This window comes from Eschrichtius robustus, chromosome 3 (genome assembly GCF_028021215.1).
Source record: "Eschrichtius robustus isolate mEscRob2 chromosome 3, mEscRob2.pri, whole genome shotgun sequence".
Lineage (NCBI taxonomy): Eukaryota > Metazoa > Chordata > Mammalia > Artiodactyla > Eschrichtiidae > Eschrichtius > Eschrichtius robustus.
Window position 1 is genome coordinate 86649218 of NC_090826.1, and position 24062 is coordinate 86673279.

General features: G+C 34.4%; 1 long non-coding RNA gene across 1 annotated transcript in view; it reads left to right on the forward strand.

Annotated features, from left to right (window-relative positions):
• The window catches only part of LOC137761175 (uncharacterized), a 92588-nt gene extending 68924 nt beyond the window's left edge, over window positions 1-23664 (forward strand). Inside the window, exons 3-6 of the long non-coding RNA XR_011073398.1 lie at window positions 15065-15157; window positions 16855-16993; window positions 22939-23044; window positions 23342-23664. This is a non-coding gene — a long non-coding RNA (uncharacterized lncRNA). The remainder of the gene's footprint in view (window positions 1-15064; window positions 15158-16854; window positions 16994-22938; window positions 23045-23341) is intronic.
• The last annotated feature ends 398 nt before the right edge of the window (window positions 23665-24062 follow it).

Here is a 24062-nt window from a genome sequence, read left to right on the forward strand (position 1 = left end):
ATTCCCTCCTTGAGAAAAATCAGACGATAATTAATTATGGAAAATGTTGTAAGCAATCTTTTGGAGGGAATATGTTGGAAACAAAGAATTTTAAAAGGAGATAAGTAGGTGGGAGACAGATATTTGATAGCAAACATAAAGTTCCACCAGACCAACCCAGTTTGGCTTACAATCTCATTGCAGACTGGAAGCCAATTAGAGACAGGTACGCTAACAACCTGCCTTTCAAATACGACATCTACTGTTTCTGAAGTGAGCTTATTTGGAATAAGGGAAAGAGCCTTGGACTATGTCTTAGATAAGCTAAGTTTCTTCTATAATTTAGACCCATTTATGCCAGCTAGGATATATATGTACATTGCAAGAAGTATGGGATCTGTATCTTGGGACATTCAAAGAAAATGCTGTTTCATGCCTAGGGCTAAGAGATATTAGAGTTAAAAGGCAATTCTAGAGTTATGGCAGCTTTTTGTACCTCAGCATCAGCGTTTTTGAATCTTTAGTGAGCCACTATTAATATGACTCAGCTGTATTTCACTTCTTCCTCTTTCTTCTCTGCCCCAATCCAAATTTCACAGTTTACTCAGAGTTTCTGCTAGCTCATATTCTAAGCATGTACAAAACCTTGGGCTATCATAGAAAATCATTTTTTCACTTATTAGATCTAAATCCAGAGACAAAAAGACTGAAGGGCCCATCATCTTTTCAAGCCTGGCCACAGTTCATAGATTGCTAGCCAGCCTATTCTTTGGTCCCAATTCAATCAGCTCTAAATGGTGGGAAGCAGAGATTACTTGTGAGTAAACATCTCCACTTAGGTGGCAGATGTTCTGGATGAAAATGATTCTCTTAGAAGGAATATGTCATGACTGACATAGACAATACTCAAAGTGTAGTCCAGAGACTGGAGCTGGTCCCTGTGCTATTTGTTACCCAACCAAAATGATAAGCACATTGAGGATACCCATGTCAGAACTTTTACAGCTATTTGTTAAAGTCATTTGATGGCCGTTGAATCCAATAACAAAAAGTTTAGATTTGTGTTTTGTATACATTTTTGGTTTTTCTTTTCCTAGTAATTCATTTATATTATATTATTAAAAAATAATGGTGACATTGAAAGTGGGTGGTAAACTCATCTATCACTACAGATATTTTGATAGGCACTGGTTTAGAAGACTCCTAGAGTTCTAACTATGGTGCTCGCCTAGCTACTTAAGTAATAATAATCAAATCTTTGCAGTCATATTAGAATCATCTAAATATCAGTTTCCTCTGTAGGGAAACTCACCTTTCCGAGTTATTATCAGTCATAAGGCCATACATGAGAATAAATTTGAAAAGTTGTAATAGGCTAATCAGAATTAACTTATATTTAATTGTTATTAAAGTCTCTACATACATATATCTATATATATCTTTCCCATATAAGATATAGCTGCAGTGGAGATTTTATTGCTTGTTTATCTTGTATTTGCTATTTTTTGCAAAAGGCAATCAGAGATCAAATTGATAAAGATCTACTCAGGAAACAACCTGTTCTCAATAATTTTACAATTTAGTTGATTGTAAATAAAAGTTAAGTAAAAATATTTTAGCAGTGTAACATTCCAAGAACTACGAGGAAGAAGTACATGTGTAATGAATTAGTGATATAAATATTAAAGACTAAAGACATTCAGAGGAAGGAGAGAGAATTTCATGCTATGGTGATTAAGGAAAATTTTTAGAACAGGTAGGATTTGTACAGTATCTTGAAGAAGGAATGAGATTTGGAAAGGTGGGAAGGACAAACTAGGTTATTCTAGGCATAACACAACTTTCAAGCAGAAGCGTAGAGTCAGAACATCTATGTATATGTGTGTGAAATGTGTGGGTATTCCAATAGATAGATAGATAGATGTCAGAAAATAAATAAAATTAGAAACAAAATAAATAAAATTAAAAATTCTAAAAATTAAATCACAATAGGCAATCTTATTTTTTTGTAGTTTTCCTCACCTAAAGCATGATCTTAAATTATTAAAACTGAAACACTTGAAATAGAATTGCTTTTACATTCATATCATTTACTGTCACATGTTAAATGCAAACAATGGAAGTGCAAAATAATTTAATAAACCATTTTCTTCAAGTAAAACAATAATTTAAATGATAATTTTTAAAAATCTCATAAACAATTCAAAGAATAAAAACACAGTTATTAAAGTATTAGTATTCTTTCCTGTGGATATCTGACATTTCAGTCTAATGTAAAGAACAAAACTGAATGGCAAGAGAATTGCTTCCCCTAATAAGCAACTTATTACCTTAGCAATTTTATTACTTTACACTAGGGTCATAATAATTAAATTACAGAATGTCATAGAGCATCATGTAAATTTGAACCACTGAACATACAGTGCCTCACTTATAAAAGTCCACCAAGTATGAATGCCGCTATTTTAAGACATAAGAACTAAGATATTATTAGCAAAGCAGTGATTTCAATACAGGTTTTTGGTATTTCACATTCAACTCTATGACACCAATTTGAAGTACCAAGATACCAGTAATTTTGTTTGTATAATATTTTTATTTTTATTCTGAATATTTTATATGATAAGATTAAATCAATAATTTATTTGTTCAATTTGTACAAAAATGACAAACCAAAAAATAATCTACAATTCTAAAGTGGTCACTGCCTAATATAATAAGCAAACGTATCATGCTGCTGCAAACATATATTGCAAGAATCATCCTACTCCGATGGCATATAAATAAGACAGTATTGAAAGTGAGAGAGTAACTCTGTGTAGGAATCTCCAAGTACATAAAATACAATTAAAGATGGTAAAGACAAACTGAAAATGTTTAAACAAAAAAAATCGAAACCACAGTTCTGCCTTAATTTTAAAAACTGCAGTTCCTGGAAAGAAAAAAGGTAATAAAAAAGATCTTAAGTTTATCAAACAATAGGTAGAATTATTTGAAAATGAAAGAATTAGAGGAAAATGTGTAGAAACAGTTTATAACTTCCTCGGCAGCATTTCCCAGACCACGTAGATGTGACAAGCGCTTATCAATCAGTTAGAAAAATACAACAAAATGGATTGAATGAAGCTTTTCCACTTAAGATCACAAATTTATAAAGCCAAAGAATTTTATTTTGGTTTCAATTTGTCTTAAATAATTAAATTTTCTCTACATTTCTAGTATTTTAATAATACTTTTATTAATTGACTCTATGAATAATTTATACTAAAATTTGTTTAATATTCACATGTTATAAATTCTTGCATTTTGCTTTGTAATGTGTTTGTAAGTGTTTATCTTTGAACTGTATGAATTCTTTAATTTTGCTTTCTTTCATTAATTTTTAGCAATATTCAAACAAACTACCTAGCATCAGGCTTATCATTTTATCTTACTATTAATTGCCTGTCCAATTGAAGTTCAGTATTAATCAAGCCATACTAGTTGATCTCAGCTGAGGACTCTTTTAAGAAAAAGATGTGATGAGAAGATCGTGGTTGTCAAATGCTGTTTAGTCAGTGAGCTGGCTTCTCCTTTTACTTTGTTTCTTTCCACTTATTCTAATCCCTCCTTTCCATAAACTCCTCTGCAATGTAGCAATTAGACTTATTCCTTCAATTAAATATGATATCCGTATAACATATACTACTAAAAAGTTATCTTTTTCTTTTAAAGATTATGATTCTTCAAAGAACGGTCAATATTCACCGCTTTGTTGTTTACCACACATTTCGCCCCTCAACTACTTTTCAGTTTGGCGTCCTGTACCCCAGCTGTAGATAGCAAGACTCTTTAGTTAGCAAACTCATGGCCTTTCCTCAGAACTAATTCTGAGTCACCTTTTGCTTTTTTATATTACTTATCACTCTTATCTTAAAATGTATTTCTTTTGGCTTCCTTGACTTCTTTTAACTTTGACGATTTGTTTGCCTCCTTCCCTTTTTTGCCCTGGAATGCAGGTATTTCCTAAGGATCCGCTTTCTTTTTTTCCTTTAGTTTTCTAATCTTCTGTGGAATGTAGCTCTTGTCTCTCCCTACTTTAATCTCTGTGAGGATTTTCCTGAAATCACTCTCTCTCACTCCACACCGCCCACTGGATCAACCTGACATGCCACCAGCACCTCAAACTCAACGCGTCCAAAAGCTTTTCTCTCCTCTCTCCACACACTTTCATATTCCTTGGGTAGCAGGACCATAATCCTAGAAAACCAGACAGGAATACTGCACTGGGGTCTCACTCCCCACCCCACCATCCTCACCACATGTCTTGAGTTTAGAAATTGTGTGGATTTTGCCTTCACAATATTCCTAACATCTGCTTCCCCATCCGGATTCTCATTTTTGCTGTTAGTCTCTCATTTAACTTTGATCTAAAATATCAAAATAATTATATAACTTGATTCTCTATATTCACTTTCTTCCTGTAAAACATAATTCTGATCATGTTCAGAAACCTCCAATGATTTTTTATGAGAATTCTAAATTACTTGTTTTTAAATTTCAATAACCTCTACTCTTTGGCCACATATACTTGTCTAGCCTTATTTTTAAATTCTGTAACTTTTAAGATACATTTCCCCTGTCTTTTCTCCCTTACAATAGACTGTAAGTTTCTTAAGAATTAGGGCTTGGTTATTATTTGTCTGCGTGTTCCCTAGACCTTCACACAACATTTTATTCTAGGATCTCAATATGCATGTTTTCATAGTGAATGAATAAATGAGTGAAGTAGCTTTTACCCACCACCTCTTCATCCTGGAAATTCTAACATTCCAGACTAGCAATAGCATTCTCTTAAGATCAAACCTAATAAAAAAAACCAGAGTGGTGGGTCACAGCCCTGGATGCACCCTGGAATCACTGGGAAGATTATGAGAAACAGTAACGCTCCACCTCCGGAGACTCATTTAATCGTCCTGGGTGGGATTCAGTAAAACGGTATTTTTAAACGTTCTCCAGGTAATTTGAAGTACGCCCAAAGTTAAAAACTTTTGAGCTAGAGAGAAAGTGTGGGCTGGGGAAATTGGAATTTTGAATTTAGTTCAAGATTAATTTTCACATACTATATTTACCCCAACAATAAAATCCACCCAAATGAATCTTTTCACTGTCTCTAGCATCAGAATTTGATACTTAATAGATCTACGGCTAATGGAAAATATACATAGAAAAAAGAATTAGTTTTAATAGAATATTAGACTTTTAAAATCTATAGGTAATTATCTGAGATTAAACTATTCAAAAAGAATATTAGCCCTGAAAGTAAACCACCGTAATTTATGCCTGGTTCTTTTATTCTAATTATGCAGGGATCTGTTTATTCAATCAACATTAATATTCAGTTATGTGTTGGTTGTTTATAATTGCAATTTTAATTTATACAGAAGTAATTTCATATCAGATTGTTTTAAATTCTAGAGTTTATTGATCCTTAATACAGCCTATGTAATCATTAACAGTATTGAGTTATTGGACCTTGGTAAGATCTTCAAGCTCATTAAGCGTTTTGAATCCTTTATGCTTTAAAGAGGGAAAGGGTACAAATGATGTAATCATTTCTGAGTTTGTAATATTCCATTATTTTGTCTTGCTCTCTCTTTAAATACAGATATAACACATATTTGGGAATATGTTTTACATTTTAGATATCACCAAGCAGCCAAGCGGTATTATTTATCTAACCCTTATTATTTTAGAAAGTAATTGTTTTTAACACCACCATTTGTGACTCAGTAATTCATTAACTAGTTCTGAAATGCTAACCAATTTTTTTTCTTAATAAGTTCCTCCTGTGTCACTACCCTCCCTCCTCTACCTTAACTCTGCTCCAAAACTGTCAATATTTCAGAATAATATAGAGGTAAATGCAGAAAAAAATTTTTTTTTAAATTCTGAAACTGGTGTCAAAAAACCTGAAGCCTTTGGAGGTATGGAGAAGTCTCAGAGTATAGATATATTTACGAGAGGGAAATTTGTGAAAAACTAAAAATGTGTCACCCCCACCCCCATCTAGGCTTGCTGGGCATGGAGGAGGTGGAGGAGAAGTGATATAAAGAGATTATCTATCATTAGAAATATAGAAGGGATGAAATAAAGTGAGCCACCTGAAAGAGTAAAGCAGGCAGGAATAAGGAATGTGTAATAGATGATTACAAACGTGGACTCAAGCCAGACTGCCTGTGTTCAAATCCCAACTCAGGCGTTCACTAAATGTGTGACCCCAGGCAAGATATTGGCAATCATGTTGCCTAATTTTTTCTATACTGTAAAAAATGGGGATAAATGAAATATCTACCTCATAAAGCTGTGGCAGGAATTAACTGAGTTGGGAATGCTGGCGAGGATGTGGTCTCACTCAGACCTCCCAGCTCCCCACGTATGTCACAACATCTTTTTCCTCCCTTGGCTCTGTGATGATGCTTCGTCCTCATTCCTTCCTATTATCTTGACGATTCTCTCAAACTCAGTTCATGTAAGACCACTGTCTTTAAGAGTTGTCTTCTAGCCAACACTCTAGGTCACAGGCATCCTAGAAAGACCCTGACACCTGCTTAAGACACTTCTCCAAGCTTGGCCTCCTACCATCTAAGCTGAATTTCTTCATTTTTCTTTGCTCAATCCCTTTACTCGGACCTTGCATTTAGATGGCATACCAGCCTTTTGATTTGGCATCTTCCCCCCTGTTTCATCCTCTCAGCACCTAATGTGCTTCTGATAAGAGGAGGACACACTGCCTCTGCACTGGACCAGACTTCCAAGATTCTTCCCAGGCCCCAGGTCCAGAAGCCTCACCTCCCTTTTCTTCTTGGGATGATCACACAGCCTCCACAGTAGACTTCTGTCTATCCAGCTTCCCCTTAAAGGATCAAGGATCCTCTCATTTTCTCATTCCCCACATTAACCCAATCTCCTTTTCCTCCATGATTGCAACATTCATTGATAGGCTAATAAAAATAATGACTTAACAACATCGATTGAATGCTACTGTATACCAAACACTTTTTGGAGATAGGTAGTATTATCTTCATTTTGCAAATGAAAAAACTGAGGCACAGAATGAGTAGGCAACATAACCAAGGTCACACAGCTCATAGATGGGAAAGGAAAGAATGAAAGTCTGAATCTCCACACTGGATTTCTACTAAGTGTGGTTTTTAGAAGCAGACTGTCTGGGTTTGAATCCTACTTGGCTGAGAGCTGTGTGACCCGAGGTAAACCGTTTAATAGATCTGGGCCTCAGTTTCTAATTTATAAAATTGGGATCGTTATGCCTGTCTCCCAGGATTTATGGGAGTGTTAAGTGGGATAATAAATGTAAGGCACTTAGAACAATACCAGCACTTAGAAAGTGCTTTAATGGTTACTTATTGTTATTATTCTTTATTGCCTCTTACTGAGGGCTAAATCTTTGTTCCCAGTTTTTTGAGCACTGACCCATGTATCTGACTCTGCTAGATGCCTGGATGTCCCACAGATGTCTCAACTCATTATTATCTCCCCAACTTATCCTTCTAGTAGAGCTTACCTTGGCGAATGCTGTTATACAAAACACAGGAGTCATCCTGGGCTCCTCGTTGTTAATCAGTTAATCCGAACAATGAATTTCCCCATATTTTTCCAGCCTTAAAAGTTATCCCATCTTCCCTCCTCTCACTCCTACCTATAGCAGACTCATTTATCGTAATAGTGAAATACTTAATGGTAGTTTACTATTAAAAAACAAACAAAAAAACAGGAACCCTGCTATGTGCCAGCGAGTCAATGACAATCATAAAATGAATAGTATCTAATCTCTTCTCTCAAGGATCTCACAGTCTAATTAGGAAAAGAACACATTAATAATTGAACACCAAGTGGTGAGTGCTTTAACAAGGAATATGTCAGGTATTAACGGAAGGTGGAAATGGGGATTATGGATGGTGTGGTGAAGAAGGCAATACCAAAGGTCAGTCTCATTCAACAAGCCGATGATACAAGGTTCTGTGCTAGGTGTTGGGGTATTTCTTCTGACCTGGAGAATATCATAGTCTATGGGAGAAACTATAAATATATATTTCAGTATAAAATAGCAAATGCTAAGACAGAGGGAGACACAGTGAGTTCTGAGAGCATAATCGAGGTCTGCAGCATAAGAATAAGACATTTTAGAAATGTCAGGATCTGAACTGCCTCTGCCTTATTTGACTTGTCTTACTGGAAAAACCTATTTTTAAGGCTCTCTTCAGATGTTGCCTTCAGTTTGAGGCTGATCCTGGCTTCCTTCCAAGTGGGTTTGGTTCACAGTGTCCATTTCACCCCACTCTCATCACTCCACCCTCAGCCTTTTACCTCTCCTTGACCACTCCTCTGTGAGAGCAAATGTAATTTCTTTTTTAAACGATTATTTGCATGGTACTCTTTCTCCCAACCTATTATCAAGTGAGACATCTCAATATGTGGGGAGTTTGCCACCATAAAAACCTCATTTTCTTATAGTAATCCACTCAATTATCAAATGCTCTACCCAGTAAATAACAAACTGCATTTGGTGACTTCGGAAATTTACCATGATTGAAAATGAGAGTTAAGGATGCAGTTTACATTTAATCAAGGTGTTCCTTAATACAAATAGTGCAAATGGGTATAAAATATCTTCAAATCTTTAATTTTCTTTATCATTATAGCAGTCAGATTACATTTAAGATGTGTTTATATTCAGTGGATTTTTTAAAATTAAAACATTAGTCACAATGAAATACCTATGTATTACATATAATACTATATGTAAGAACTCAGTAAAGTTTAGTTGTTGTTGTTAAATCTCTTGTACTCAAATTATCTTCATTGATAGCCAAGATATGGAAGCAACCGAAGTATCTATCAACAGATGAAAGGAAAAGGAGCTGTTGTGCGTAAATATATATACAATGGAATATTAGCCATAAAAAAGAATGAAATTTTGCCATTTGCAACAACATGGACAGACCTGGAGGGGATTATGCTTAGTGAAATAAGTCAGTCAGAGAAAGACAAATATTGCATGTTTTCAATTATATGTGGCATCTAAAAAAATACAACAAACTAGTGAACATAATAAAACAGAAACAGACTCCCAGGTACAGAGAACAAACTAGTGGTTACCAGTTGGGAGAGGGGTGGGGGGAGGGGGGAAGAAGGGGAAGGGGATTAAGAAATAAATACAAGCTACTAGGTATAAAATAAATAAGATACAAGGGTGTAATGTACAGCACAGGGAATATTTTATAATAACTTTAAATGGAGTATAACCTACAAAAATATCGAATCACTATGTTGTAAACCTGAAACTAATAAAATATTGTATAAATTTAAAAAATTATCTTCATTGAACATACGAGCACTTCCCCAGTGTTTCCTGTGTGCCAGGCACAGAACAATCTGACCTAACAGAGCTGCCAGCCACTAATTCATACGGCATCGTTGTACAATTTGGAAAAGACACTCTTCCTCAAGACATTTTCTGTGTCCATCTTGAGGAATTTGTCATAATAAACTAATTTTATTAGAAGAAGCCATCATACTGCCATCAGCAGAAGAGTGTTGTAATAAATACTTAAATCTGCAAGGCATACAATGTGAATGGCTCCTCTAGGATTGTGCAGTAAGCAACCTACACAACCATTCACTGCGGTCCAGCTTAGTCTATCCTTGTCCTCAAAAAGAATGCTACATTTGGTAAGAAAAATAAATGCTTCAGTAATGCTCTAAATCAGAAATCATAAGTTTATATAAGTAAGCAATTTACTATAAAATTATTACAAAGAAATACCATCTTAATAAGTAATGAGTATCATACATGGTTTCAATTTGGCAAAATGCTATGCTGACTGTGAGACTCTGAGAAGTCACACTATAAACAGTGGTGAACTTTTGACTATGGTCATTATTTAGAAAATCTGTTTTTTAATAAAAGCAGCTGAGAATCTGTCAGACACACAATTATTGGGTTGAAATTGACCTAAGTAAGTCCACATGTTCAAAATCCTTCCAGAAAAAAAAAAATCCTTAAACCACCTAAAATAAATATCTATCTTTAAAAAAAAATATTAACAATTCATATTATAAGAAAATCCTCCTTATAGTTAAATCCACAGTGCTTAGAATTTAATGTCTTTTATTCTCTCAATGTGAGAATAAATGATACAACAAATGTATAGTGCCTGGATATGGTAGGTACTCTATAGGTGATGAAATCCTTCTTTAATGCATTTAGAATACTTTTCAGGTTTCCTGTATTATGACAAGTTACAGTATTAACTTCCTGCAAGCAAATATAAATGAATAATCAACTAGTTGATTACAGTACCTGAAATTTTCTTTATAAAATGTGTATATGGCTGTCTGTGATCTCAGGTTCACATTAGAACATATGTTGCACAAGTACAAGATTTAACCAGGAGATAGTAACATTGTAAACATTATTCCAAATTTGAAGAAAATGGCTTTTTAATATTTATAGCTATCACTGATTTTTAAAAATTGGGAATGCCCAGGTTTTATGAATTGAGACAATGGTAAATAACTAACTAATTAACTAACTAACTAACTAAATAAATAAAACTGAGCAATGCCTTTTCATTACCATGGAATCCCTTTACCTGTTCTCTTTTTCTTAACGATTTCTTTATGTTCTCTTTTTCCCAACATTTCTCAATTCTTTTTCCATTCAGCTTCTTACTGCCACATATAACTCTAACATATTAAAATTTTCCACAATTTCTTTTCTTTCTTTCCTTATATTCTTTTTTTAAAATCATAGACTACCTAAGATATATTAGAATACTAATGTGTTTGGATTACTGCAAGAAGGATTCCATTTGATCTCAATATCTATATTGACCTGTTTTCTTCAGTTTTATGTAGCCCAATTAGCAGCAGATGTTTTTTGTTTGTTTTTGAACATTTTATGTGTAGAATGTTTGTATTTTTCATAGTAGTTTTCCTTCTAATTGTGTTGGCACTTTTAGTGTATTTCTAGCCTTTTAATTGTACAGAAAAAAAATTCCTCTAATGCTGCATCATGAGAGATAAAAGGGACACTTCTATCTTCGTGCTTCATAATTACAACCTGCAGTCAGGAATGGAAGTCGTAGTGGCACAACTAGAGAGTTGTTTATCAGGGACATAAGATTAAGGAGTCTGAAAGAAGAATGCACCCATTAATTGTAGAGAAAAAAGTAAGGGGATCATTTTCTTAATTACATGGAAATGTAGGAAGAAAAAAATCTAGGAAAAAAGACTAAAAATTGCATTTCTGTAACAATTAGTAGAGAAAAGAAAACTTTAATCAATTTATTTTCACAGTTTCTACACAAATAGATTCAAAAAGAATTATCCACGCCAAAATGATTCAATTACTTATTTTTTCAGTGAATTTAGTAACTATCTTTTTCCTGATTGAGTGAACCAACCAAATGTTTGATAACTTCTAGTGGACGTTGGCAGCGTATTGATGTCAGTCATGCCAACAGTTTTTTTTTAATAAATACTAAACTGAGACTATCCTTTGAATTTCTCATTAAATATGAAAGTTCATATTATTTCCTTGTTGTACTCTTGAAAAAACTCTTACAAACAGGGCCAAACATCTCTTATAGAGGAAAAAAGGAATTTACCTCCTTGACTTTACCAAGAACTGTTACTCAAAATTTGCTGTTATTGTTGTTGTTTAATTCAGGGGAAAATGCTATATTAAGCAGTGAAAAAAGTAAGAGAACATGTGTTTTTTAAAAAAATATAGCTGCGATATAAATGAGAGTAATTGATCTGTAGCACATTAATCCAACTTCATAAGAAACCTTCTAAATTATATAATAATTAAAAACTATGTAACAGAACTGATTGTTGCTTAAAACAAAACAATCTTTTTAGGGAAAGCTAGTAACAATAAAATCTGTTTTTAAATCCACAGAGTTTAAGTTGCTATTTAAATGATGATATAAAGGAAAATAAACTGATTTTTGATTATACATTTAATGTTAATTCAAGTGCCTCTTGATATCACCTTAAATTAATTTAAGCTATAAAATTGCCTGTTGACAATCTGGTTTTATAAATCTCTTGTTAAGAAAGATTTGCATTATCTATCATTTAGTTCTAGTTTGTATTTAAACAATAAAACTTAGTGTTTGTAGTATTATTGTCATTTCTACCTAAAACTTAGCTAGATTTAGCAATATACTTTACCCACTTATTTGCACAGTGGCTCCCTAATTTATACTTTATAAATTATTTATTTATAAATAAATAAATAAATCTCTATGGATTTATTTATTTATTAATGAAATATGTCCTTTAGTATTTCTTTCAAGTGACATACTTTGTGTGTCATTGTATGTCTTTAAACTTTTTTTATTCTACCCTCTTTTGTAAATGTTAACTTTACTTTGAATGTTATTTCCTCAGCCTTTGAAGTTATTACTCCATTCTCTTCTAGCCTCTCCTAATGATGATGAGGTCTGTTATCAATCTGATTGTTCCTTTGTAAATAAGGAACTTATTTCTCCTTTATCTCTTTTTGATTCCAAGATTTTCTCTTTGTCCCTGATGTTCTGCAATTCACGACAAAAAGTGACTAAGTATAATTTGTTTTATTTTTTATCTAACTTTTTGATATGAGGACTCATTTCTGTCTTCAGTTCAAGATATTTTTCAGCCATCATTTCAACTATTTCCCCCTCCCTATGAACACTATTATTTCTTACTTGGATTATTATTAGACATATGTCAGAGCTTCTTGATTGCTTTTTTGTCTCCACGTCTTTTAAATTCTCTTTAATGTCTTTTTTTTTCTTTCCATCTCTCTCTTTGTGCAGCATTTTGCATGCTTCAATCTTCCTATTCACTCATTTTCTCTCCATCTATGTCTAGTCTACTTTATATACTTTTCAGTATTGTTTTATTCCAATGACTTTATTGTTTTATTTGATTGAAAGCCTTTTTTGGTTTATACTCGTGGAAGCTGTGAACTCAGGATTCTATACTAAGTCTTGAATAAATAATGCCAAAATATTGAGGTAGTAATTCCAGAGAGGAAAATCCTATGATTAAGCTACAAGATGCATGCAAGAAAGGATGAATCATTATCTTAGTAGCCTTAGCATCTAGTAAACAACCTGGCAAATTGTATATCTCAATAAGTGTTTACAGTATAGATTAAATATAAACCAACTAAGTGATAAACTTAGCAATAGTATATGCTAGCATTGATAGGTTGTCCTTTCTAATTGTCAGTGGTTCAAGTACAATGATTCTCAAACCAGAGATATTAAAAAAACACTTCAGGAGAACTTTAAAATGAAGATTTACAGGCCTCACCACAGAGTTTCTGATTCAGTAGGTTTGGAAAATGTCTAGAAGTCTGTATTTTCACATGTTTGATTTTGATTCTGGGAATACAGAAAGTATTTAGAGAAATATTACCTGAGTGTAATCAGATTTAGAAATGATAGTAGAGGTAGGTAAACCAAAGATTCCTCTACATGATTTAGTCAGTAGAGAGGACAGTTGAAACTGACAGGAGAGAAGACCTTTGGAATAAAGCTGAATAACAGGAGAAAAATTTGAGAAAGGCTGATCCTGCCCTTATCAAGTATTATATCAAAGCTAGATCCTTTAAAAAATATGTAAATAATAAATGTTTGGTCATTTGCTCTAGTAAAAAGCAGCATTTTACAGCATACATTTTTTTAAGTCTTTACATGGTTTCCTTAGTTAAAACCATTTGAAAATCGGTAGAAAAGGTTAATATTGAGTCTTTTTTGCTTGTGGATTTATTTTTTTAAAAAAAGCTTTGCATTGAATTTTGTACAATCACAGAATGATAGTGTAATGTAATTTAGCTTAATATCTATTTTGTGTTAGATGACAGTTTTATTAAGCAGAACCAATAATCATCTTTATTGAGTCATAATGACCCATTATAAATGGTCTCATTTTCCCTAATTTTAATTTTACCTCTTAGAGTATGCCTTTCTAGAATTGCTAAAATGGTTACACTTGGTTTCTTTCATAAATATAATTTTAACAATCACCATAGAAACATAAGTCATCTAGTAGTTAGTACCACTATTCTATATATTTGATACAAAACTATTTTAGTGTCTTGGTTTGTCAATTAAACTTTCAGACAAGCAAATTTCAGGAAATTAAATTACCATCCTTTATGTGTTGGAGGCTTAAACTGAGATGAATAGTCTTTTCCTTCTAGGATGCCACCTTTCAGACCCCTGTATGTATTAGGGTAGGGATTAGCAATCAGATTAGACAAAAGTGGGACTTGTCCCCAGCAGCCTCTAGAATAACTGGATTCACAATCGCCTCTTTAAAAATATCAACAAGCTAGGGTGGTTTTATGTTTATCAGGTATTTCAGCTTAAAGTGAAAAAATTTAGACAACAATCAGATTATTTTTTGTCCCAACAGTTGCACTGATAGATGAGGGGAGAGAATGAAGTTATTTAGGTCATAGATACTTCAGAGCAGAGAGGACATAAGAAGTTCTCCAATTTTAAGGTTGTTTCATATAATATTAAATATCTATTCAATGTCATATAGTTTACAGAGCATTCTCACTTGCTTCCTTTCATATAGGCCCACACCTTTTCTTCCAGAGGAACATCATTATTATTCTAAATTTACACTGAGGGGACTAAGTGTCAGAGAAATTAACTCACAACCAAGACGGTTACCTAGTTCGAGTGGAGGCAAAGCTTATGCTCTTTTTCCACAACATCAGAGTCTTGACAGTCAGAGCACATCCCAAAGGCTCTGGATGCCTGGGAACAGAGGCAAAAGGTCAAAGAAGTTCAAAAAATGGAGGGTGAAGGTCACCTCAACTACAAACTTTACCGGCTTTATATTATTGTCCTGGGACCAGCATGCAACAATTGCTTAGAATTCAAGGAAAGTCAACTCCTTTCAGCTTCTGTCATGGGCACTATAGGTGGCTCCTGTTGCTTTTGAGTAATAATTCTATTTCATCTATACATGATTAAATATAACTTTCTTCTATAAAATTTGTGCCTAGGTGAACTAAAGATGTATTTCCAAGAATTCAAGGGTACTATGAAGAAAGATCCATCCATGGATGCAAATATGAATTAACCTATGATGCCACTATGTAATTTGATATTTTACTTTATATTATATATTTATTTATTCAATAAGTAAATAGTGAATGCCGGAACTGCGTTATACACTGGGATCATAGAGAAAAAAGACACAGTCTCTGACCTTATAAAGCTCACACTCTGGTTATGGAGAAAGGTATTGACAATACAACATGGTAAGTAATATAGTAGAATTCATAGGAGGTCCTGGGAATGCAGAGGGACAACCTTTAAACCAACCTTCCAATTGTTTTTGAAATTATTGTTTTGCTGTGATTCACTTACATACATGCATATCAATTATTTGAAAGTTTGCACGTATGTGTATATATATATAGTATGTAGCTTTACTCCTTCTCAGTTGCTACCTACCTAATCTGTAAATAAAATAATGTTCCCGAGTTTGTTCAAACGGAAAAAATTCATGGAGAATGGTAAATTAGAATTGCTTTGATTGCACTTGGAGCATGTGGTTAATACAATGAATACTGGGCTATCTATTTTTATAGGGGTCTTGATAAGCCATGCTGATAGTGGCATTTTAAAAAGTCTTGGGTAAATTAACAAAAGAAATGCTTTTATTTTTAGCCTAACAGATGTTTAGTTTCTGGTTTATAACCATCTCTTAAAACATTAGAATCACTGGAATGCTGCAACTACCCAGGAATTCTGCCACTCTAGCAAAGTCTTTAAGATAAATCTAGAATAACTGAGAAAATAGGATATCTCTGTCAATATGTCCCATATCTATAAAACTCTTGGTCACAAATTATGGTTCTCCGAAAATCCATGTTCTCCACTTGGGTTTTTAGGTCAATAGTTATATCCATTTGTTAGTATAAATAATACAAATTATCTGAATTCTATCAAGTTTTTTGGTTATATTTATATTATTTTTATTTTAAATAAAAATGATCATGGTATTTGGAGTAAGTCTTTCTGGCCAAATTCTGAAGCTTTCACTATCTTTGGCTCTAGACAAGTTTTTTACTCCAAGATTTAGTTTCTTACCTTGAAAATGAAGATGATTCTTACCACATAGTTCTATTGTCAGGATCAAGCACAATATATTATATAAGGAACGTGTATAGCAGAAGGCATAGGGTAGCTTCTGGGTCAGTGATAGTTTTTATTTTTGCTTGGCTATGATAGTTTTTATTTTTGCTTGGCTATAAAACCTGTGCTGGATAATACTTTAACATTCAAACACACCTTCTTACAACATTCCGATGGTGGCATTTAGTCAAAAAATGTAATGATTCCTATTCATTTATTTTGTGGGGACATCAAACTCACCTGTCAGTGATTGGCCTGGCCCATATGATCCGACCACTCAAAATATTACTTGGGTTGTGTTTCCCCACCAAAAAAGGGTGAGACATACAAAGTATTTTCCTTTTATTTTCTCATAGTTGTAGCGTTAAGTGATGCCTGACATTCTATTTTGAATGCACAGGCTGAAGGCTGTACAATAAAAAGGAACTGGGGATGCTTTTTGAAATTCATCAGGGTATAATGACACCAGTTTATTTTTAAAACTGGATTAAATGTAGTTGTATTATTTGACACCATATGGATATTCGAGCTTAGTTGGTCAGAACTTGGTACTAGTATGTCAGGTTAGGGTATTCAATCTCCCTCATGTACTAATTACAATCTGATTGATTTTTCACTCACCGGATTTTTGTTTTGTTTTGTTTTGTTCTAGGCTCTCCGACTGCAGCTGTAACTTCAACTTGCCAGTGTACACCATTGCCCACAAGAGGACCAGATGAGAGAGTGTGAATGAATTTATTGCCAACCCTTTCCTACTCCCCAAACAAAACAATTTTGTAGATTTGTTATTGGTGGGTCATAGCACCATCTTCATATACAAATGACAACATTTCATATGGCATTATTTTCAGTATAAATGATAGCAGAGATCATGGGGAGACTGTACAAATTATCTTGGGCTATTGTCTTATTTATAGAGTAAAGTACAGTTATGTTTTCCACTGATTTACATTCTGACATCTTAGCTGATTATGTTATTTGCTTCTTTTATGCTCGTCCTCCCCTTAGATCTGGCATAACTATACTTTTCTTTACTATTCTTTCCCTTGTTAGATTGTGTATTTTCTCTGAGCGGCAAAATACGTTTTTTATTATTATTATGAGAATGCTAAGTATTTACCTAATTACCCTTCAGAGAACACTGGAAGAAAATGCAGTTGAACAAATGGATGAATACTGGAAATGGATTACTGAATACTTATATTATTTCTGGAAGTCAGCAGCTGTTTTCTCTTACTTTCAAATAGTTTTATTCTAGGTTTCTTTTTTTTTTTCATGGCAGTTTTTCAAGCTTATAGCTGGTAATTTTTTCTTCCTGTTTGAAAAAATATTCCAGGAGTGTGCAAGTACTCAGATAAATATTTTCTATTAAATATTCATGAATTTCAGAACTGATTAATACATTTGTTCATTTTTAGAATGAAAAAATAATATAGTATTTATTTTTATATCATGGCTTTCAGTTCACATATAAGTTCAAAGAATTTCAAATTAAATTTTATGCCAATCCAAAAATTGAATAACTGATATAAGTAAAAGGGCATAAGCCCAATACAAATAGTCAGACAGAGAAGAATCTCATTAATTTATTTTAGGCAGTCAATCAGTCATCCATCATACAATATCGAGAGCATAACTTTGTGCCAGGGATTTCTGTAGATACCAAGTTGAAAAGACATAGTACGACTCCTCCAAAATTACATACTCTATTAAGAAAGGTAGATGATGTGGATGTGAAAACAAATTAACATCAATACAGGGCAGTCAGATCTATCACAGAAATACGTAGAGTCACTGAGAGACTACCTAGCCCAATGGATAATCCAATCTGGCAGACCAAGTATGCTATTTCTGTTTCAATTTGGAATGCATTCTGATTGTGGCCAAGCAAGTTTGTTTTATTAACTTTTGTGCTGGATTGGCTAATCTTTAAATTGCTTTAATTGCTTACATACATATTATTTAGGAGTAGGACAAATGATTGAATATGATGAATGATAGGATAAAGGGTCATGTGAGATTAAACATCAGTAAAAAATAATTCAAAAAGTGGAATTCATTCCTGAAATGGAGAAGTGACTGCAAAATTAGGAACATGTTTGTGGAAATTCAATAGCATAGCTTGGCACTGACAATCTGATTCACGGCTCTCTTACTATCTATTCACATTTTTCCTTTAGGGGAAATTTGACAATGATGTCTCGCAAATGTGTTGCCACTTTCAAAGCATCTTGCTAGCATTTTAGCAAGGGGAAAGCAGTTCTGGCATTTTAAATAAATGTTCTCCAAATCTTCCCTGCCAGACATTTCATTAAGTAGGAAGCCTCAATAGAGTAATATGGAAAAGCAATTTTAAATAGAAGTTTGATCCAAAACATGGTGATTTTTGTAAATAATATTCTGGGAAGTCTTCTGTGCTTTTTATGGATTTAATTTTACTGTTGGAGTTGTATGCCTCTCGCTGTTGATTATGACCAGAAATATCACCCTGCCACCCACCACTCCTTTTCAAGGAGAATGGATTGTAAATAAATATATGAAACCATTCCATAATTTACAGAAGACTATTCAAGAAATGACAGTTTCTGAAAGGATCGTTTATTCAATATGTTCCCGCATAAATATTCTCTAAGATGTTAAATGCATCCCCTTCTTTAATATGATGATACTTTTTAATAATATCATTATAGCCCTTCTTTTAATTTTTATTTATTTATTTATATTTATTTATGGCTGTGTTGGGTCTTCGTTTCTGGGCGAGGGCTTTCTCTAGTTGTGGCAAGTGGGGGCCACTCTTCATCGCGGTGCGCCGGCCTCTCATTATCGCGGCCTCTCTTGTTGCGGAGCACAGGCTCCAGACGCGCAGGCTCAGTAATTGTGGCTCATGGGCCCAGCTGCTCCGCGGCATGTGGGATCTTCCCAGACCAGGGCTCGAACCTGTGTCCCCTGCATTGGCAGGCAGATTCTCAACCACTGCGCCACCAGGGAAGCCCAGTCCTTCTTTTAAATACTATATTATGATAATTGTCTCTGCCTCATTGTGATTCTCTTGCTAAAAGTGGACCCCTGAAAGCAGGGTTTGTGTCATATGCACTGTATACACCTTTATATCTCCAACCTGACCACAAACATATAAGTACTTGATTAATATTTTTGAAGCAATGACTACTAGCATGACTTATCAATGTTAGGTACTTGCTGATATCTATTTATTTCTTTTATATATGACTTTCAATGTGATTGATTATCTTAGTCTAATATTCTTGTTTGCTGAAATTGGATGGAAACAATCCTGTGCCATTCTATCTGGATTGCCTTCATTCCAGTGCATGTTCTCATCCTCTCTTGGTTGGATCACAGAAATAACCTTCTTACCACTTACTTGACATAAGTCAAATGTCCCCACCCACTCTATGTCTGACTTCACTCCCAAAGTGATATTTCCAACATTCAAATCTGATTATGTCACACTCATGCTCAGAACTCTTCAAAGCCTGCCTTTCACTCCACAATGAATCAAGATTCCAGGGTTATTTTACCTGGAAATACTTAGTTCTAGGAGTATATGAAAAATCCTGTCTTTTCACTTTTCTCCCTGAAGTGCTCCACTTATGATGTTCATTAAATATTGTTGAATAAACCCTGCAGAAATGAATAAATATAGATGTCTGTTGTAGCCCACTTATGCCAAAATTTGGGCAGGCAAGTTTGTTCATGGAAGTTTTTTAATAGAGATGTTTGAAAATGCAGATGGGTGCTTTAGGAAAGCATTTCACACACTGGGCCTGTTGATAAAAATCATCCAAGGTGGAGGTGTGGGTGTGTGTGTGTGTTTTGCTTTTTTTTTTAGTTTTTATTTTATATTGGAGTATAGTTGATTTACAATGTTGTGTTAGTTTCAGGTGTACAGCATAGTGATTCAGTTATACATACACATATATCTATTCTTATTCATATTCTTTTCCCATATAGGTTATTACAGGATACTGAGTAGAGTTCCCTGTGCTATACAGTAGGTCCTTGTTGATTATCTATTTTATATATAGTAGTGTGTATATGTAAATCCCATATTCCCTGGAGGGATAAATGAGGTGTATTTTTAAAATGAAGATTTCTGGAATTAGAACTTGCTAAGGAAAACTTGAGAATCTTTAATTTTTTTTTTAATAATTGCTCTAATCGATTCTCCTGTCCAGGCAGGTTTGGGAAAGATCCCTTGGAGTTATAGTTAATATCTGGAGACTAGATGCCTGCTCAGTGTGGAAAGCTGGGATATGTGACCCTAAAGTCATTCCCTTCCATGAATTTTGAGGAACTGGGATTCTATGGAGGTCACAGTTTACACATGTGTATGTAGATGCAGATAATTGACTTGAGATTTACCTGAATGCAGACAGGAGGAGTTTGGGAACAAATGACTGGGTCCAGGCTCACCAGATCTGGAGAGTTATGACCAATTGTCAAGGATTCTAAGGGAAATCATTCTCTAGCCCCACATTTGTTTATTAATTTAACAACTATTTGTTGAACACCTATTATGTGCCAGGTATAGTTTTAGGTGTTGGGATATAGCAATAACTTACATAATCTCAGCATTCTTCCAGGTGATCTGTCCCAACTCACCGTGCTTGACTCTAGAACTCTCCAGTTAAGAGTAATTTTCATAGCCACTTGGCTCTTATGCAAACTGAAAACAATCTTCCCCAAAGAGCCATCATTATCCTTGTTAAAAATAAGTGTCGAGGGTTTTTGGTCTGACTGAAAACTCTGAAAGTATAACAGTTGGATCCAGGTTATCAGGCACAACTTCTCACCCTATGAAACCTGTTTATATCTTACATGAACTCTTATGAAGAGTTCATTCTAGGCCTAGCCCCGAATCTCTGACTATTAAATGCCCTATCATTTTAGGTGAAAATACATTGTATTTCTTATTTTTATCTTTTGAACCTGGCATTTTTCTGCTCACATTGATAATCCTATAAATATTTCAAGCTGTAGAGGTAGGATGGTGAAGTGTGGAGAATTGTTCTTACCTCACAAGCTGTGAAATTAAATGAGTTATAAAATAGAGTGTTATATTGACTAGCATTTAACATCTATACATTAAAATTACTGTGTTGGGCTTCCCTGGTGGCACAGTGGTTGAGAATCTGCCTGCCAATGCAGGGGACACGGGTTCGAGCCCTGTTCTGGGAAGATCCCACATGCCACGGGGCAACTGGGCCCGTGAGCCACAACTACTGAGCCTGCGCGTCTGGAGCCTGTGCTCCCAACAAGAGAGGCCGCGATAGTGAGAGGCCCGCGCACCGCGATGAAGAGCGGTCCCCGCTTGCCGCAACTAGAGAAAGCCCTTGCACAGAAACAAAGACCCCAACACATGCAAAAAAAAAAAAAAAAATTCCTGTGTTCATTTGTCTGCATTTTACAGGATGTTAAACTGAAATTTGAGGTGGCTACAATGACTTGTAAATATTTATTTATGATAACAAATGTGTCTTCAAACATTGTCAACTTTTTAGTACACCTAATGTTTCTATGAAGTATGGTGAGTTAAAATGATGGCCTTGAGACAATGTTTTCTACTCTATTTTTAAAATCCTGTGCGGTAGTCAAGGCTTATGTTTCTTGGTATTTCATTTCTCTGTGGTAACATTAAAATTAAATTACTACATTTTTACAAGGAAATTATTCTAAAGGCGAAGTCTACTAAATTAAATCTAAAGACAATAAAAGACCATACTGAAATAAAAATAGAACTGCAAATACAAAAACTAAAAACAAAATAGTAAGCATGGGGGTTTTTCGTTTTGGTTTTTAATCAACAGTTTTATAGATGTGGATGCTTCGGAAAATGGAAGAATTTTCAACAAGAGCCAAGAATGTCATGGTGATTTCTGTGAGTGTATTTCCAAAGACCAGAAGAAATATATCGGCCACTAAATGGGAATTATATAGACTCTTACATAGATAATACACCCACCGAAAAGCAAAAGAACTACCTTACTTTTGGAATTTCCCTAAAATTCCACTTGTAGTTGCAAAAATAAAACGAGAAAATGGTGTTTATTAGCAGTGGTCTTAAAGTCTATGGAATGGTGCACTTGACTTATGAAAGTAGAAAGCCAGGATATCAAAATAAATATCCTTTTTGTTTTGTTTATTAGAGTGAGAGGGAGTTTTACTAATTACTATGCTGTAAATATAAGAAAGTTAAAGCATTTAATAGTTTCCTTTACTGTTCATGTTTTTCTGGGATGTTTTGAAGATGACTGCATCAAACACAAACTATTTTAAAAACTAGTAGATTAAAAAGAGAAGTTACCTCTTTTCCTTCCAGGGGTTTTATGAGCCCACATTTAAGTATTTATCATTGAAATTAGGATAATTCCCAACACTACCACCGACATCAACATCTACCACGTATATTGTACAACAGGGTTTCTTAAATTCTTCCACATCATAGCACTCATTGAAAGTAGCATTTGTATAGCACACTGGGGTGAAAAAAACCAAAAAGAAGGCTTCTTCCTGCAGAGTCTGAAAGCTGGGGAAGGTCTGGGCCCCAGGCCCAACCCAGAAGCCCTGAGGGCTGCAGGCATCACTATTCTGGCACACTCATAGTCTGTTTGCATACATCAGGGTGTATTGGCATACCTGCTGGGGAGCTCTGTGTTTGCTTTTAAAGAGATGGTAACACTAAAAAGACTACGTGTTCCTTTTTTCTTTTTTTCAGTTTCCTTGAGCCAAAATTTTAGCAGGAAATATTTCTGTATTTTATATCTCAGCTTTCTATTGGAATAGATTGCTTCCAATGTCCCCAATGATGAAGATGATGAGAAGTAAGTACTTGAGTTTTGTCTCAAATAAATGCAATTAGCATAAGCGAATCTGTTTGTAGTGACTCAGGTTTTTCTTTTTTCCTGAAATTTTCAATAAAAAATTGGGGGTTCAAAGTAGCAAATTGGATTGCTTAGCAATTTTTTTCTAAGGTAATTATTAATGGTTTGGAAGAAAAGAGTAAGGTGGCATATCCATGTAACTTGATTTACTTTATTTTAAATATCTTTTATTTTTCTAGTTTAAGATATAATGTTTTTCATCTAACTTGTGTATAACAATGACAATCTCTAAAACAGAATTAAGCATACCAGCCAGTGTAACTTCAGAAAGAAATGTCTTGGGCTTCCCTGGTGGCGCAGTGGTTGAGAGTCCGCCTGCCAATGCAGGGGACACGGGTTCGAGCCCTGGTCTGGGAAGATCCCACATGCCGCGAAGCAACTAATCCCGTGTGCCACAACTACTGAGCCTGCGCGTCTGGAGCCTGTGCTCCGCAACAAGAGAGGCTGCAACAGTGAGAGGCCCGCGCACCGCGATGAAGAGTGGCCCCTGCTTGCCGCAACTAGAGAAAGCCCTCACACAGAAACGAAGACCCAACACGCCAAAAATAGAAAATAAATAAATAAATAAATAAATAAAAGTGAAATTCTTTAAAAAAAAAAAAAAGTACTTGTTCCCTTCATTCTTAAAAAAAAAAAAAAAAGAAAGAAATGTCTTTAAAGCAATTAGAGAGGTGAGAGTGGGGGTTTGGGGGGAGAGGATTGATTTATCAATTTCCCTCAGTGTGTTCAAAATTTAACAATTCTTCCTGTCTAGAAACTGTTATATGTAGCTTTAATCTCTTCTACTACAATGCAACTTCATTTTCTCTTTTTATGTCTTGGAAGGCAGAGGGCCCCAAGAGTGTAAGAGAAGTTAAAGAATAACCAGCTCTACAACTGTGATTGGGTAGCGTTGCCACAACTATAAAATGAAAGCTATTCCACTTGTTCTATAACCCTTAAACTTTGGCAATAATGT